This window comes from Podarcis cretensis (genome assembly GCF_951804945.1).
Source record: "Podarcis cretensis genome assembly, chromosome: 8".
Taxonomy (NCBI): Eukaryota; Metazoa; Chordata; class Lepidosauria; order Squamata; family Lacertidae; genus Podarcis; species Podarcis cretensis.
In genome coordinates, this window is record NC_137177.1 from 73919771 (window position 1) to 73939032 (window position 19262).

General features: G+C 46.8%; 1 protein-coding gene across 1 annotated transcript in view; it reads right to left on the reverse strand.

Annotated features, from left to right (window-relative positions):
- LOC307221954 (taste receptor type 1 member 3-like) overlaps window positions 1–19262 on the reverse strand; it is a 374179-nt gene that overhangs the window by 147782 nt on the left and 207135 nt on the right. The gene's annotated exons all lie outside the window — the stretch shown is intronic.

Sequence of the window (19262 nt, forward strand, 5' to 3'; positions counted from 1 at the left end):
TCTTAACTAAGGAATAGTTAATAAGAGTTTCTCCACTGGTGGACAGGTGAAGAATGCAGCAGTACAGTGGTACCTCTGGTTACAAACGCTTCAGATTACAGACTCTGCTAACCCGGAAGCAGTACCTTGGGTTAAGAACTTTTCTCAGGATGAGAACAGAAATCGCGAGGCAGCGGGAGGCCCCATTAGCTAAAGTAGTACCTCAGGTTAAGAACGGTTTCAGGTTAAGAATGGACCTCAGGAACGAATTAAGTACGTAACCAGAGGTACCACTGTATGGGGTGTTGAACTTGGCTTCCTATACATCTCTACTCCTTTTAAAGCCTGCTTTTATTTTATGTAGCAATGTCTGAATGCATAGGCAAAAATTGAGTTTCCTGCTCCACAAAATCAGCAAGGGGGTGTAGAGAAGCAGGGAGCTGGGGGGGGGGGTAGTGGCTTGCCTAAGGTCACCAAGTGAATTGAATACTGACCTGAGATTCAAAGTTCTGCAGAACAGTTCATGCCATATGCGTAAGAGCAGGATTGCAGAACCTCTGACCTGTGGGCCATTCTTGGCTGGTAAGGTCATTTCTCCCAAAACCATGCCCACCTGTCCCAAGTGTTGTCAGTGGCTGATGTTGGAGAGATGGGGTTCAATCCTGCTGGGATCTGCTTTGCTAATGGGTTCCCTGAAGGAGTGCACCGGTGGAGCCATTCCCACATGTCAGCCAGCTTTGACAGGTGCCTGATGGAACTGCTGTCCAGGTTCCATCTTGACATCAGGTCAGGTGATGGGGCGGGACTGCCCACTTGTCAACATTGGCCCATTAGGGGAGATAAAGAACTAGCCTGTGAAGCTTAAGAGGTTCTCCATGCCTGGCTTTAAAACTCTATTGCATTTGTAAATTGAGGATTAAGAGGGATAAACCAAAGGCATTTAAAGGGAGGTGGGAATGGAAGGCAAGAGACATCACATGCACATTTCACAAGTTTCATGCTGGGGACGGTGGCAGTAAAAGAGAATGGGTGGGGTCATATGGAAGGAATCCCTAGGCATGGAAAGGTGGGCCTCTCATTGAGTGGTGGGCGAGTAACATGTAGTATTGGGAACTTTCCTTATGGATTACTAGTGGCAGCTTTTCTTGGTACCAAATTTGTACCAGCGGAGTAGAAGTGGATTCTGCTCCTGGTTCCAACTACCATTTTGCTAAAGTTTGTGGAGAGGGTTATTTCTAGTTATAGGTGAGGCTTTGGTTTCTGAAATTTTAAGACAGTCTGCTTTAATATGGGATTCCCCCCACTTTAGCTTCTGGCTCCTAAAGTTCTGCTGAATGATGGAAGCTCAAAGAAATTTCTGAAAACGAAAAGTCTCACCTACTCCAGAAGTCCTCACCATAATACTGCCCTGTTTAACCTATTTTAGAGGGCAAGCTGTGGCTCTGGCTTGCCTTGAAATGCATGCTGACCCATTTGGCAGCTGAGCTAGTCATTGCTTAGGCTATATATTTAGCAAAGAGTCCTTTATGGATTGTTTGTATATTTAAAATGAGACACCTGGCTAAAAATAACCACAAATGTTTCTAGCTATAGCTGTGGAATATTTGGGTTCTACAATCCAATGCTAGTCGTCTTCAGATTAGACCCATTCAAATTAACAGGCATGACTAACCTAGGTCCATTCATTTGAACGGGTGTAGTGTTTTAAAAAAAAACTTAGTTGGCTCCAACCCTCTGTTTGCAACTGGAAGAACTGTTAAGAGCTGCTGGCAGCAACCAGGTTCACCTGCCAGGTGAGGCACTGGTACGTCCTGGCTTCCAGCTTAACAGGTGGAGCAGCGTTTCAACTGCTGTACAACTACAGCATTGAGATGAGTGATTGGAATGAGCACTAGTGGCCGCTGTTGAGCTTCTAAACTGCCTACAGTGGATCTTGATGGTGCTGCAAGGAGCAGATTGGAAAGGGAGCCTGGCAAGGAGAAACTGGGATGTAGTAGTGGCTGTTTCAGTCAGCATGCGGAGGAATTGTATATTTATATAGGCGTTTTCAACCCTAAAGTCAAAACGGCAGGGTGGAAATTCTAAAATGTTATTCCATGGCTGGCGCAGGTCAGTCAAGGTCAGTACACTCCAAAGTGACTTGCAAGAATTATTTATTGCATTTATACCTCACCTTTTTATTGAAGGCACTGAAGGTGGTAGACATCGTTCACCCTGTCCTCGGTTAATCCCCACAACCATAAATCCTGTGAGCTGCATGATGGAGTGGGGATTTGAACCCTGGTATGTGGCTAGCAGTTCGAAAGCACGTCAAAGTGCAAGTAGATAAATAGATACCGCTCTGGTGGGAAGGTAAACGGTGTTTCCGTGTACCGCTCTGGTTCGCCAGAAGCGGCTCATTCATGCTGGCCACACCACGCTAGCTCCCTCGGCCAGTAAAGCGAGATGAGCGCCGCAACCCCAGAGTCATCCGCGACTGGACCTAACGGTCAGGGGTCCCTTTACCTTTACCTATGTGGTTATGAGAGAAGGTGAGCCCTCCAGAACTGGACACAATATGGGAGTTGCACCATAAATTTCTTCAAGGGCATTGATCCTGGCAGTTTGCCACCACAAGCTGGGCCAAAAACCTGGGCTTGAATCCCAGTGGGATCTGCATTGTAACAACTTGAGAGCGGCCCTCTCCTGTACTTGAAGCTGAGGTCCAGAATAAGGGGAACCAAATCTGAGCAGTACCACCGTGCCCATAAAAGGTCTCTATAAACATCCCTTCAAGAATCCACAGTGTTAGCCTTTGCTCTTGAGTTTCTCTTTGCACAGGCTCAAAGTCTCCTGCACAGAACACAGTCACATTTTCATTGGCTGCCAGGACTGCACATCCATCTGCCTTTCTGTTCCAAGTGGAAGAGGGATGCAAAGAGCTTCTCTTTGTGAGCGACTGTGGTAGCTGAGGTCGGTGCCTTTCCCGTGGACGGACATGCCCATACCATCTTACGGTCTTTTCTCTTTCTGTCTCATGTCATTCTCTTCCAGCAGCCATTTTGCGACTGGCACCCATGATGCTTTCTCAGCACCCTAAAGGCACCCACTAGCCCAAAAACCTTGACCATCCCTGTGAAGATTAAGCTAATGATCATGCTGGTGCACTCTTCGCAAGCAGACCTTCCGGGTTTCGGAGGGCCAGGAAATGAGAATAGACATGTCCTAGTGTGTGCTATTTATTTTATTTCTAACTCGATAATCAACCTTCCCTTTTGATCCCCACACATCCTGGGACAATAGTAGGTTATGGCTCAGTCCCAGCGGATGTTGGCGCCAGCTCACGGAGTGCTTTAAAAAGCGGAAGCTTTCAGGACAAACCAGGGATCCACATAATTGCTGGGTTCTTTGATAGGGCTCATCCTTAATGGTGGCAGCTGTGTGTTGGTTGTGGACAGCCCTGTCTCTGGAGCCTCAGTCAGCTTGCAGATGGAGCTGTTGGATTCAGGAGAACAAAGGGACTTGTGGGATCTCTAGGCCACTTTAGCCAAAATAAAACCCCAAGCCCCCGGAGCCTAAAATCTGCCTTTACATGTGTGTCAAGAATTGGTGGTTCCCATAAGAAAAGGATCGGACAAGCTGTGGGGAGGGAGAGAGAACATCTTGTCCCAGGAGGGAATGTCCGTCTGCACATGTTTCTAATCCTATAATTTGATCCCTGCCATCTCCACCTGAAAAAGGAATTTAAGTAGCACACAACATCACTGCAAAGAAAGCAAGATGATGATCCAGCGAGCAGATTGAGAGATTGTATTCTAGATCCTGCTTAGGACTACGATTTCCACATCGTACTGGCTGGTTTTAAAATTTCTGTCCTGTCCCTTTTCCCAAAGGAGCCCATGACAGTGCACAACAATGTAGCAAAACACTGCAATTAAAAGCATTAAGAATATATAAAAATAGTTTTTTTAGTATTTTTTTAATAGTCAAACAGCCTTACAGCTAATCACCTAATGCAGTGTTTCCCAACCTTGGGCCTCCAGCTGTTTTTGGACTACAATTCCCATCATCCCTTGCCACTGGTCTTGCTAGTCAGGGATGATGGGAGTTGTAGTTCAAAAACAGCTGGAGGCCAAAGGTTGGGAAACACTGACCTAATGCACCTGCCCCATTGCAGGGATTGTTCCTATATAGCTTAGTTTCAATGGTCATTGATACGGAGCAACTCTGACTGGCAACTTCTGCGTTCCTGTGGGCTACTCTCAGGTGAGAAAACCTACTGAAAAATCTCCTGGAAACCTTGTCACTGAAGAAGCCCAATGGGCGAAACAGGTGTATCCTGAGAACTGCCTTGTTGTTACTAAGTAGTTCTGTTTGTTACACTCTCAAGACATAGGACGATGCAAAAGGAAAATATCAGTATGAAATGGCATTGCCAACAGGAACCGTACGTTGTAATCATTGGACTTGACAATCTTTGGACTTGACAATCCTTGGGCTTTACGACAATAAATACATATAGAAGGTTAATAGTAATATATGTTATTGCCATCAGGAACTGTGCTTTGCCATTTTTTGATATGGCAATTAAATTACAGTTTTATTACATATAACGTTATGTTACTTTACAGCCAGCTACATGTGTGCAGTGGTGTTCTAAACATGATTTACGTAACGAGGCAATTGTGGTGTGTGATATCTTGTTCTCTGCTTGACTTAGTGTAGTTACGATGCTTGGCCGACCTTGTGTTTCGTTCATCCTTTCTGCTGCGCTGGGAACTGTAAGAGCACATAGTCTTGTGCATACTTCCACTTAAAAACAGTTCACTTGCTCTCTTAGGAAACATTTAGTAACTGTACAGCTCTAACTGAGCAAAATGGTTTCAGAGATGAAATAACATGGGGAGAGTCTCCTACAGATATACCTCACCAGAGAACATTCCACAAAATGGGGAGCCACCACTAAGGAGGCCCTGTCAATGATCAGCACTAACCAGGTAGCAACAGCGCCATCAAGAGGGCTGTGCTGGCAGGGGCTAATGGGAGGTGGAGGCCCACAAGTTCTCCATGTCCATGAGTGGGGGAAGACTGATTCAGTTCCTACTTAATGCACAATTCCTAAAACGATACGTGAACCAAAACACAGCCAGCCTTTGAGATTTGCCCTGCTCTGAATTTAGCAGTGCCGTTCTCCGGCCAAGTAATGTTTGCCAGCATGCCTATGCTAGGGTAAAGCATGCATCTAAATGCATGTAAGCAAAAATAACACACAAAAGCACATTACATGAGGCAAACATGCATACAAAAATGTGTCTATCAGTGGAAATTCGCATTAAAATACTGATGAACCGTCAGGAGGATTTTATTTTATTTTTTTAAAGCAAAGCGATGAGGAAATATGGAGAGCTGAACTAAAGATTGGAAAAAATAAGGAACTGAGGGAAGTTGAAAGTGACAGATTTGCCCACCCCTAGCTGTGCCCAATCCAGACCCTATGTTCTTTTGCCTTGGTTATCCTTAGATAGCCTTTTGTTTTGTTCTTTATTGCAGTTGGGCATTTTTCTCCACCTTTATCAGGTGTTGAATCTCACCAGATAATTGTGGTTGGCAGAACACAGTGTCACAAGAAAGGTGACTCATCTCCAAGCAGATGCTCTCAAGCTTTGTCACATTCCTGTGGCAAGCGGTAGTTCTGGCAACGTGGACTTCGGGATTGGATTACCGCGATTTGCTAGGCATGGAGCTTCCCTTGTGGCTAGCCCAGAGTGCTGTGTCACAGTTGCTGACAGGCATGAGACCCTCTCAGCATGCAACAGCTCTGCTCAAGAGATCTGCAGTGGCGTGTTATCAAAGGTTTATAAAGCCCTAAACAGCTTGGAACCAGTTTACTTGAAGGATCGCCTTCCCCCCGTACCTGCCCACTCAAACGCTTCGATCTGCAGAAGTGGCACCACATTGGCTCCCAGTATGTTTCTGAGCACAATTCAAAGTGTTGGTGCTGACTTTTAAAGCCCTAAACAGCTTCGGCCCAGTATACCTGAAGGAGCGTCTCCACCCCCATTGTTCAGCCCGAACACTGAGGTCCAGATCCAAGGGCCTTCTGGTGGTTCCCTCTTTGCGAGAAGTGAGGTTACAGGGAACCAGGCAGAGGGCCTTCTCACTGGTGGCACCCGCCCTGTGGAACACCCTCCCTTCAGATGTCAATGAGGCAAGGAAGAAGGGCTACCCCTATGCTATTTATATAATCAGTTATCAGAAATCAATATATTCATATATGCTCACACATAATCAAGGCTTACAGTATTTTATAATCCATTTTGAATCAAAGGGAAGCTGTGCCTTAGCTAAGTGCATACTGCTTGAAACAGCAAAATTAAGAGCCAACCTTTCCCCTACAAACATCTGTGTACCCAGGACAAGGGGAAGACGTGAATCAGAGATTCTGGTACAAAATCCCCTCAGATACAGGCTAGATTAATCCACAGAACAGGAAGAGTAAAACCACAAAATCTCCAAACCCCCTGTCCTGTCATAACTAGGGGAGAGGTTAGACAGAGCGTCACTGCAAGCAGCGGAAAGCAGAACTAGAACTCGGTGTTTGACCAGTGCTTGACCAGGAGCTGGTAGCATGGCAAGAAGCTTGCTAATTGGCTAATTTTCACTGGCAATATCGTGACTGCCTCATGGTTGTCTCATGATCTATGATTTGCTGTGATCTGCTCAGGTATAAAGACCTCTGGATTTCTGTCAATTGGGGTCCCAGTTCCTTTTGGAAGAGATTCCAAACTGGGTCCTTATTGCCTGGCAATAAACTTCACCTTCATTTTCTCCATTGCTGAGTCTGCCTGATCCTTATTTTGCGCCCAGTGAGTACCTGCTCACGTTCACTTGCTTCATCAAGAAAATAAACAATTATCTGACTTTTAGGAATCATCTGAAGGCAGCCCTGTTTAGGGAAGTTTTTCAAAGTTTGATGTTTTATCGTGTTTTTCATATTTTGTTGGGAGCCGCCCAGAGTGGCTGGGAAAACCCAGTCAGATGGGCGGGGTATAAATAATAAATAAATTATTATTAAATACTCGTTCTGCACTTGTAAGAAACTGGCCTTGTAACTATGGAACTCCCTGCCTATTGACACCACGCAGGAGCCTTCAATATACTCTTCCCAGCACCTGCTTAAAACATTTTTTGGTATAGGCAAGCCTATGCAGTAATGTCAAAATTAACGTGTGTTTATTTCTTTATTGCCCTCTGCAAGAAAGAATAGCTGCTGGCAACTCTATAGACTCCACAGCTGATAGAGCGGTCCTGCTTCCCATTTTTCTTTCTGCTAGAGCTTGGTGAAACTCTACATCTAACCCATTTGACCTGTAACATTGACACCGTTTTTGTTGTTTGGTGTGGTGGAGAACCGTCAGCCCTCCAGATGTTGCTGAACTACAACTCCCATCCCATCCCAAGTTGCCCAGGCTTGCCGGGGCTGATGGGAGTTGTAGTTCATGAACACTGGGAGGGCCAAAGGCTACCCGTGCCTGGAGTGAGAGGGTAAAGTGTTTGAAGTGAAGGCTAGAGAGCAACAGGGATGTATTCTGTGTGAGTTCTACTTGATATAGTTCCTTCGATGTTAGTTTTGGAGACTTGCAGAAGTCAGTTGGTAGTTCGCCGCACCACAACCAGGGCGGTGGGTCAACAGAGGATGCGGAGACCCAGCAAAGTCTTCAGAGATCTTCTGCTCCCAGCAAAGCAACTTCTTCCAGAGTCCCCGGTTAAGAGGAAAACTCTTCCCAGTGGCATAGCATGGGGGGTGCAGGGGGGGCCGGCCGCACCGGGCACAACATCTGGGGGGGCGTGCTCGCTGCCTCCGGAGTCGCCGAAGAGCCTCGGGCGCAGGCTGTAGCAGAGCCCCATGGCAGCAGCCCAGGCAGCAGCAAGAAGAAGCTGGCAGCGGCGGCAGGTTAGGGGTTAGGGCCGCAAATTACTTGCCTTGCCCCGGGTGCTGACAACCCACGCTACGCCGCTGACTCTTTCACAAAGTTCAAAGCAGCAAAATGTTTATTGGTTTTAGACACAAGATGGAGCTAAACACTGCAATCTATAGTTCTTCTGATCTTTGAACTAAAGAGACATATGTATAGTTAGATCCTCAAAAACTATCCCCATGCTAGCTAATGCTTCTATGTAAAACTCGCAGCCTCTTCTCCTCACTTGCACAGATTCAGAGTCAGACCCAGGCAGCAAACAGGACATGCCACAATTCTATCATATATGGTGGTCTTGTAAAGCAATAAAGGCTTTCTGGGAAATGATATATAATGAATTGGGGGGGGGTGGAATGTTTAAAATAATTTTTGATTTTAAAAAAACCCAGAATCCTTTCTATTAGGAATTATAGGTACCAACATCCCAAAGGAACAGAAAAAGGCTTTTTATGTATGCGACAACAGCAGCATGGATGCTGCTAGCCCAGAGATGGAAAGAAGAAAGAGGAATGGCAAACTAAGCTGTTAGACTATGCTGAAATGGCAAAACTGACCGGGAAACTCAGAGACCAAGAAGACAAGCAATTCAAGAAAGAATGGAGAAAGTTTATAATTTATTTAGGAGACCATTGTAAGCAGATGAAAACATTAAAAAGGTAAAGGTACCCCTGCCCGTTCGGGCCAGTCTTGCCAGACTCTAGGGTTGTGTGCTCATCTCACTCTATAGGCCAGGAGCCAGCGCTGTCCGCAGACACTTCCGGGTCACGTGGCCAGCGTGACAAGCTGCATCTGGCGAGCCAGCGCAGCACACAGAACGCTGTTTACCTTCCCGCTGGTAAGTGGTCCCTATTTATCTACTTGCACCCTGGGGTGCTTTCGAACTGCTAGGTTGGCAGGCGCTGGGACCGAACAGCGGGAGCGCACCCCGCCACGGGGATTCGAACCGCCGACCTGATGATCGGCAAGTCCTAGGCGCTGAGGTTTTACCCACAGCGTCACCCGCGTCCCTTTATGAAAACATTAGCAGGATTTTAATACCACTTGTAATGGAACAAATATTATGGATAATATGGATAGGTACAAAACACAGACTATGAAATAATATGCAGTTGGGAATGTTGACAATAAGACCCATGGAGGGGATTCAGTTGCGAGATTCAGAGAAATCTCATCTTATGGATATGCACTGGGTATTGTAACTAATTTGCACTTGTAAAATCAAGTAAAAATGATTTCCAAAAAAAAAAAAAAAAAAAAGGACATGCCACAGGACATAATGAAAGCAATGCCCTAGAGACTATTATGCCCATATCTACATTCCTGAACCAATGGGAAGGTGAATGACTTGGCAAGTCATACCCTCTACCTCGGCTCTGTTGCCGTGGTAACCTAGTGCACCTGACACCCTTATTTCATAACATCCAGACATGGAGGATGTGCTCTTCAAGATGAGGCCAAGCACCGTGTGATTTAACCCAGTGTTCACAAGACACCAAGTGTTTGCAGGCACAACAAATTTGGGTTTACAGTGGTACCTCAGGTTACAGACACTTCAGGTTACAGACTCCACTAACCAAGAAATAGTACCTCGGGTTAAGAACTTTGCTTCAGGATAAGAACAGAAATCGTGCGGCGTCAGCGGGAGACCCCATTAGCTAAAGTGGTACTACAGGTTAAGAACAGTTTCAGGTTAAGAACGGACCTCCAGAACAAATTAAGTTGATGGAACTACTCTGAATTTGACTTAGCTGGATGCAACACCCAGATTCAAATCCCTACTCAGCCATAAAGTCTGTCATAGAGGTGCATAGCTGTCAACTGTTCCCTTTTTTTAAGGGAAATTCCCTTATTCCGAATAGGATTCCTCACAAGAAAAGGGAAAAGTTGACAGCTATGTAGGGGTGGGAGAACTGCAGGCCTTGCTACCTGACCCTTGTTGGTCCTGTTTCACCCCCCCCCCCAAAAAAAGTGGTTTTTGCTTTGCTTGAACTCAGACCATGCCTCTTGCTCGCTTGAATGTACAGGGGGAGATATGTGCAGAAACTAGCTTACTCTATAAAGGTAAAATTCATCTCAGTTGCTCCACCCACTTTTGACTCTGACCCCGCCCACCACTGGCATGTGGCCCCCAAAAGCTTGCTCGGGGGGGGGGGTATGTGGCCCTCTGACTGGGAAAGGTCTGCCACCTCTGCTCTATGGGGTGATTTGAGGCTGGTCACTATTTCTCTTCCCAGCCTACTTCACAATGCTGTTGTGATGATAGAAGGGAGCTGTTGTGTGTGTTGCTTCTGCCACCACCAGGCCAAGGTAGACCTCTCTGTAGTGATGGTAGTCAGGGCTTGTTCTTGCTCTTTCTGCCTTCAGTGCTTAACAAAGGCACAGTTTATCCAGGAGATTACCCAGCTGTGACTCAGGGAAATCCAGCCTGTATTATTTGTCTTTGAACCGGAGGATTTGGGCTGCGTTATGTGAATGCTTTGATTTGAACCAGGCTGCTGGCATGCCAAATACCTGATTTTTTTTTGCTTAATACCACTGCGTATTTGTTTTTTTAAGTCATGTTCAACGAAGATAAAACTCCTCTGCTGGTTTCGGTTTTCCTAAGAACAACTCAAAAGATGTTTCCTTCAAATGGGTTTTGTCATCTAGCACAGTGTTTCCCAACCTTGGGCCTCCAGATGTTTTTGGCCTACAACTCCCATCATCCCTAGCTAGCAAGACCAGTGGTCAGGGATGATGGGAATTGTAGTTCAAAAACAGCTGGAGGCCCAAGGTTGGGAAACACTGCAAACCCAGAGGGAAATTGAAGGCTAGGAGCTACTAGCCAGGGCAAACACCCGCCAGCCAGTTTGATGGCTAGGGCCAGTGATCCAGGAACATATAGTAAATGTAAAGGGACCCCTGACCATTAGGTCCAGTCGTGGCCAACTTTGGGATTGCGGTGCTCATCTCACTTTATTGGCCGAGGGAGCCGGTGTACAGCTTCCGGGTCATGTGGCCAGCATGACTAAGCCGCTTCTGGAGAACCAGAGCAGCACACGGAAACACCGTTTACCTTCCCACCGGAGTGGTACCTATTTATCTACTTGTACTTTGATGTGCTTTCAAACTGCTAGGTTGGCAGGAGCAGGGACCGAGCAACAGGAGCTCACCCCATCGCGGGGATTCGAACTGCCGACCTTCTGATCAGCAAGTCCTAGGCTCTGTGGTTTAACCCACAGCATAAAGGTAAAAGGTAAAGGTACCCCTGCCCGTACGGGCCAGTCGTGTCCGACTCTAGGGTTGTGCGCCCATCTCACTCTATAGGCCAGGGGCCAGCGCTGTCTGGAGACACTTCTGGGTCACGTGGCCAGCGTGACAAAGCTGCATCTGGCGAGCCAGCGCAGCACACGGAAACGCCGTTTACCTTCCCGCTATAAAGCGGTACCTATTTATCTACTTGCACTTAAGGGTGCTTTTGAACTGCTAGGTTGGCAGGAGCTGGGACCGAACGACGGGAGCTCACCCCGCCGCGGGGATTCGAACCGCCGACCATGCAATCGGCAAACAGCATACTGAGATGCAATAAAACTGCTAGGATATTTGCAAAGCTATGCAAACCGGTGTGGTTTCAAATTGGATCCGTTAAGGTCATATTGAATCCCGATTCTGTCTTCCACAGCACTGGACACCCCTCCCAGTTTCGTGTCATATGCAAAATGCATGAGCACCCTTTCAATTCCTTCATCTAAGTCATTGATAAATATGTTGAACAGCAACAGGCCCAGACAGAACCCCACCAGACCTTCTGGACCACAAGACATTACTGGGAGATAAGCCTTTAGGTTGGAACAAAGATTGATGAGACCCAGTCATCAACTCTTAGAGGAAGTCCTCATGGTCTAAGCCTGTGAGAGACAGGGATGGGTGAGGCTCCTCCTTCAGCTATGTGTGTTCATGGGCAGGGAAAGACAGGTTTAGGTTTTCAGCTAGGATGATGTAAAGGTAAAGAAACCCCTGACCATTAGGTCCAGTCGTGACCGACTCTGGGGTTGTGGCACTCATCTCGCTTTATTGGCCGAGGGAGCCGGTGTACAGCTTCCGGGTCATGTGGCCAGCATGACTAAGCCGCTTCTGGCGAACCAGAGCAGCGCACAGAAAAGCCGGTTACCTTCCCGCCGGAGCGGTACCTATTTATCTGCTTGCACTTTGACGTGCTAATGAACTGCAAGGTTGGCAGGAGCAGGGACCGAGCAACGGGAGCTCACCCCGTCGTGGGGATTCGAACCGCCGACCTTCTGATCGGCAAGCCCTAGGCTCAGTGGTTTAACCCACAGCGCCACTCAGATGTAGGCTGAAGGAAAATTGTGGCATTTTCCAAGTAACAAAGAGAGCCAGAATGGCTGGCTCCCCTGTAGACCTATGCCTGCCTGCTCCTATGAAAGGAGCAAAGAACCATCTTGAGATGTGAATGCTAAGAGCCTTCTCTCCACTGTCGGAGTAAGATTGTCTTCTGTTATGTACTGAGCTCATGAACAATTGGATCCAGAATGCAGCTGTCTGACTGGTCCGCAGGAGCCACCCAATCCAGTTCCAGGCGGAAGTGAATCAGCGACATGAGTGGCCTGCAGGAGCAGCTAATCAGGCTTCTGGAGGAGGTGAATCCGCAACCTGATTGGCCTACAGGAGCAGCCTGGAATTAGCCAGTCACACGGGGTCCATTGTGTAAATAATGTATATATAGCTAGACGTTTTGGGGAAAGGTTCATTCATTGCTGCTACGAGCTGAATAAAGAGCATGAAATTCACACTCGACTCCGAGTATATTTCATCTTCCATAAACACAATCTTAACAGTGAGTCCGTAAGTGACTGTGGAGGCCAATTCTGGATCCACACGTCTTTCCACAGTGGGGACAAAGGTTTCAGGATGGGAGTTGATCACAGTGAAGGTTTGCCAAGTGTGCCTTCCTCTTAGCACGTTTCTCCCTTGCGACCTGAGTTCGAGTGTCTTCAAAGCCCATGACACCTTTGGTAAAGGCTGTTTTCCAATTGGAACGCTCGCAGCCCAGTTTCCCAGTTGTCAGTGTTCATATTACATTTTTTTTAGATTTGCATTCCTTCTAGTTATCTATTTCGGTGCATGCAAAAGCCAGGGAAAGGGGTTCAGGAGTCTTCACAAATCCTTTCTTATTCATGTGAAATTCCTTTTCTTCTCCCAACAGTCTCCGGTAGAGAATCGGTACCTGTCACAGATGGGGATGGGTGCCGAGTGCCAGTTCTCAGCGCATGTGTGTGTGCAACTATTTCAAGGCACATCAAGCACCATAACCATCAAGGGTAATATTTTGATGGGAAGCCGCTGGAAGGCGTTTGGAGAGCAGAGATGTGTGTGAAATTGTCAAAGCATCTGGGCTGAGGAAGGATTGCAGAAGCTGGTGGCAGTTGTTTCAAGGATCAGTCAGGAGTCTTATAAAACAATAAACATTATCTATACGAGCTTTCTTTAACTGCTAACTCTCAGGGAACCCTCCTGCTCTCTCCCTGTACTTTAAGTCCTGAATCGCTTCCTGGCAGCTGTTCCCTTAACCTGTGCTCTCTCTCATTGGGACTAAGGGTTCACATGTGCTTGCCTTTGCTCTACATTTCTAGGAAGAGGTCTAGGATTTTCAGGTCTGTGTCCAAGTGCCCTAACCCTAACCCCACCCCCACCCCCTGCTGTTTCCCCTGCAAAAATCCGCTCTTTAATGCTGGGCCAGAACAAACAGCAGTCTGTGGAAAACCCACAATGCTGCTTGCTCTGATTCAGCAGTAGAGATTGGGTTTTACTGGGGAAAGTGGACGGTTGAAAGAAAAACACTCAGACACAGACCAAGACAAAGTGCATGGCAAAATGTAAGTGTGCAGAGCCCTGAGGTTCCTCAGGTTAAGGACTTAATTCGTTCCGGAGTCCGTTCTTAACCTGAAACCATTCTTAATATGAGGTACCACTTTAGCTAATGGGGCCTCCCGCTGCCGCCACGACACCGCCGCACAATTTCTGATCTCATCCTGAAGCAAAGTTATTAACCTGAGGTACTATTTCTGGGTCTGTAATCTGAAGCATCTGTAACCTGAGGTACCACTGTACTACTGTCCTAACTCCTAATCCTCCTACGTAGTTCTATATAACACGGACACACCTTTCCTTTATAACTTTAACAAATAAACCAATTATTACAGTTAATTATATAGTTTAAAAAGTCCATATAGCCCCTTGGATGTAGACATCATCTTTTAAGTTATGGGTTTCCTGCACTAGCTAACCTTTATCATTTTGCCACGGGAGACGTAATTTTTTCCTGGTGGTGTGGTATCCAAACAGGATGGAGATAAGTGTGAACGCTCATTCTACTTGTGAACGATAAGTCTCCAGGCCGCGGGCTCACCCTGCCCACCAGGTGTCTGGTCAAAACTGATTTATTTTGGGAGGACTAAATTGCTTCTTGGGTGTTTTATTCCGGTCACCTTTTTTCTTCTTTTCTTTTTTGAGATTTTAAATTTCAGGGGTTTATGCAGATGACACAACATTGATGGCAGAAAGTGAGGAGGAATTAAAGAACCTTTTAATGAGGGTGAAAGAGGAGAGCGCAAAATATGGTTTGAAGTTCAACATCGAAAAAACGAAGATCATGGCCACTGGTCCCATCACCTCCTGGCAAATAGAAGGGGAAGAAATGGAGGCAGTGACAGATTTTACTTTCTTGGGCTCCATGATCACTGCAGATGGTGACAGCAGTCACGAAATTAAAAGACGCCTGCTCCTTCGGAGAAAAGCAGTGACAAACCTAGACAGCATCTTAAAAAGCAGAGATATCACCTTGCCAACAAAGGTCCGTATAGTTAAAGCTAGTAGTGATCCCAGTAGTGATGTATGGAAGTGAGAGCTGGACCATAAAGAAGGCTGATCGCTGAAGAATTGATGCTTTTGAAATATGGTGCTGGAGAAGACTCTTGAGAGTCCCATGGACTGGAAGAAGATCAAACCGATCCATTCTGAAGGAAATCAGCCCTGAGTGCTCACTGGAAGGACAGATCCTGAAGCTGAGACTCCAGTACTTTGGCCACCTCATGAGAAGAGAAGACTCCCTGAAAAAGACCCTGATGTTGGGAAAGATGGAGGGCACAAGGAGAAGGGGACGACAGAGGACAAGATGGTTGGACAGGGTTCTCGAAGCTACCAGCATGAGTTTGACCAAACTGCGGGAGGCAGTGGAAGACAGGAGGGCCTGGCGTGCTCTGGTCCATGGGGTCACGAAGAGTCGGACACGACTAAACAACTAAACAACAACAAAATTGTGAAGGGTTGACTTGTTTTACATTTGGTGTGTTGTGTCATTATAGGACTGAGGGTTGGTTTGGATGATGCCTGTGGGTCCCAACCAAGCCAGTGATTTAGTATTTGGTTAGAGTGTAGTTTGTAGTAGGGGGAACTGCAGAACTGTCGGAACCAGTTTCTTTGTTAAGTTACTCCCCCCCACCCTTCTCTGTCCTTTTCTATAAGCACCTTGCCTTTATAGCTGGGTTACCTTCCTTTGTCTCCCTTTGTGCCTGCAAGGAGGTGACACCGTTTCCCTTGCTTTGTTTTTATAGAGCATGAAGTGAGAGAATGAGGGATTAAAAAGTACAAAACCAGTCCTGTAAAGTTGCCATCCTTTGGTGCTTAATTTATTGTGGGTTCTTTAGGAGCGTGGGCAGGGTTGTAATTGCTTTTAAATTAACACAGTTTTAATAGTACAGAACAATCTCCTCCACATTTCATAAAGTAAAAAAAAAGGGCAAGCCCGAAATATTAATCCGTCAGTGCGAGCCATCAGGAAGTATCAAAATTCAAGTCCACAATGTTCATAGCAGCTAGAAAGTTTTGTGTCACCTGGGAGTTGGCTTTGTATTTCATCTTAGCTCATGTAAACAGTAACACCAGGCCACAAAAGAATCTTTATACTGCATTCTTTTAGTCAGAGGTCGATTTTTCGTGATTTTTTCTGACTTGCTAAACCATCTTATACCAGTTAACAAACATGGCGCCCTTTAGGTCTTTTCAACATCAAACAACTAGCCAGGCAGCTAGGAAAAGATAGCCAGTTTGAGGTTAGAAATGACAACGGTAAGTCCAGTCAAAGGCAATTATGGGTTGTGGTACTCATCTCCCTTTCAGGCCGAGGGAGCCGGCGTTTGTCCGCAGACAGCTTTCCGGATCATGTGGCTGGCATGACTGAACCGTTTCTGGCACAACGGGAACACCATGACGGAAACAAGAGCACACGGAAACACCGCTTACCTTCCCGCCGCAGTGGTACCTAGTTATCTACTTGCATTGGCGTGCTTTCGAACTGCTAGGTTGGCAGGAGCTGGGACAGAGCAACAGGAGCTCACACCATCGTGGGGATTCAAACCGCCAACCTTCTGATCGGCAAGCCCAAGAGGCTCAGTGGTTTAGACCACAGCGCCACCCGCATACTGGGTTGTATCCAGTCCTGGTCTTCCTCAGAGGGGTTTCACTGTGTGTTCTATCCCTGCAGCGAGATGTCTAGCGCTTGCCCAAGCAGGAGAAATGCCCTCTGGATACCCTTGCGGTCCTTGTTTCTTTGGGAGAGGATCCCTTGCGCAGAAAAGGCCTCTCCCTCAAATCACAGGTCCACCATGTTCCCCGTTGTTGGTTTTGCTGTCCGGCTTGAGCTCAAGCACACACAACATGTGCGAGCACGCAGCACCCTCTAACAACTGGCATCCCTGAACAGCTCCTGTTGTGTCAACAGACTTTTGGAGAATGCCAGAGCGTCTGGCACCAGAGAGTTTGACTGCTGTGCTGACAGCCAGGATTAAGCAAAGAGCAGATTCAAAGGCATCTTAAGCCATTAATGAATGCTCTGATTGGCAAGGCGGCAAAAGCTGTCACCAAAACAGCCCGACGACGTGGGGAAGGCCGGGGTTTCCGTTGTTATGTAGGATCTAGCTTTGGTGTGAGGAAATGGTGGACCTTCAGATGTGGCTGAACTATGACTCCCATCATCCCCGGCCATTGGGCCTGCTTGCAAGGGCTGATGGGAGTTGCACTTCAGCAACATCTGGAGGGTAAAGGTTCCCCCACCCTCAGCCTTGGCCAACCTGCTGCCCAACAGGTATTTTGGACTTCAGCTCCCCACAGTCCTAGCCACAGGACAGGGATAGCTTAACAAATGTTATCTTTGCTCTGGTAACCTCAAGGTTAGATTCCTGCAATGCGTTATTTCGATAAATTTATTGTCATTGTCCGTATATACACAGTATACACAACAACGAAAATCAAACACCCAAGACCGGATTCACATACACATTTGCACGTATCTCCAACACTCTCATCCTATTCAGACATAATCTATTAAAACATACATAATCCAGAATATAACACAACCTATTAGAAGCATAGCATAACCTAAAACCTATCTCATTCCTTACTACTCGCTGCTTGCTATTTCTTACAACTGGCCCTGAGATCATTGTTTAGTGCAATCAGAGCTCTTGGATAGAAACTATTCAGAAGGCGTGTGGTTCGTGTTTTCATTGTCCTATATCTTCTGCCCGAAGGCAACAGTTCAAAGAGGTTGTGAGCAGGATGGGTGGGATCTCTCAGGATATTGTGTGACTTCTTCAAGCTGCGAGACGTGAAGATCTCATCCAGGGTTGGTAGTTGGAGCCCAATAACATTCTGGGCAATTTTAATTATTCTCTGTAAGGCTTTTTTATCCATTCCAGAGCTGCTCCCATACCACGATAATATACTATAGGTCAAGACACTCTCAATGGTACTATGATAATAGGACAGAAGTAGGTGCTGAGATAGATTCAATTCTCTGAGCATACTCAGGAAATACAACCTCCCCTGCACCTTCCTCACAACCATATTAATATTTGCAGTCCATGAGAGGTCCTCAGAGATGTAAGTGCCCAGGTATTTAAAACTACCAACCCTCTCCACCTCCTCGCCATTTATGTGCAATGGTAAAAATACACTTTTCTTTCGCCTAAAATCAATTATGAGTTCTTTAGTTTTTTTGGTGTTAAGCATAAGATTATTTTCTTTACACCATTGAATACGCAGGGCTGTCTCTGAAGATGGTTCAGAAATTTCACTTGGTACAGAATTCAGTGGACAGGTTGCTCACCGGAGAAAACATTCCTCTTTAACCAGGCCTTTGGCTGATTGACATCCAGTGCCCTTTTAAAATGTGTTTGGGGGATGTTATTGGGCTGCTTTGTTTTTATTTTGATTATGTATTTTGTGTTTCTGTATTGTGATTTCATGTTGCAACCATCCTGAGACCTGCGGGAGTCTACAAATTCAATAAATAACAATAACAAATAATAGGAATGTAGGAAGCTGCCTTATACTGAGTCAGAGTTAGCCCATCAAGCTCAGTAATGCCTACACTGACTGGTAGTGGCTCTCTGGGGTTTTAGTTGTCTCTTCCAGAGCCGGGTGGCAGGTGGCGCTGTGGCTGACACAGGTACCGCTGTGGGTTAAACCACAGAGCCTAGGACTTGCCGAACAGAAGGTCGGCGGTTTGAATCCCCGTGACGGGGTGAGATCCCGTTGCTCGGTCCCTGCTCCTGCCAGCCTAGCAGTTCAAAAGCATGTCAAAGTGCAAGTAGATAAATAGGTACCGCTCTGGTGGGAAGGTAAACGGCGTTTCCGTTCGCTGCTCTGGTTCGCCAGAAGCGGCTTAGTCATGCTGGCCACATGACCCGGAAGCTGAATGCCGGCTCCCTCGGCCAATAAAGCGAGATGAGCGCCGCAACCCCAGAGTCGGCCACGACTGGACCTAATGTTCAGGGGTCCCTTTACCTTTACCCAGAGCATGCCGGGGATCGAACCTAGAACTTGCTGCATGCAAATCTGCCCCAGGCCGAGGCTGCTGAACAGACTCTGGGGCTAGGGGAAATTCTGGGTATCTGCCACGGTTGACATGGCAAGAAGGACTATGCTCCAGCAGGTTCCCTGTTTCGTTGACCGTGGGTTTGCTCTCGGGTGGATAAGCACAGATCTGCAGCCATAAAGAGCCATGGTGACTCCTGCCAAGTGTTGTCTTTATGGGCCGAGACCTTTCGGAGTTGGCAAGGTGTTTGGCATTGCATGCCAGACACCCTTTCCCATGGGTGCCTCACTGTTTGCGAACCGTGCAGAGTGAGGACAGTTATTTTTTTCTGGCAATGCTGAGTTGGATTTTTACAAAAAGGGGGGCGGAGAGAGAGAGTATAAAGCAAAGTACAGTCATACCTTGGGTTACAGACACTTCATGTTGAGTATTTTCGGGTTGCAGACCACTGA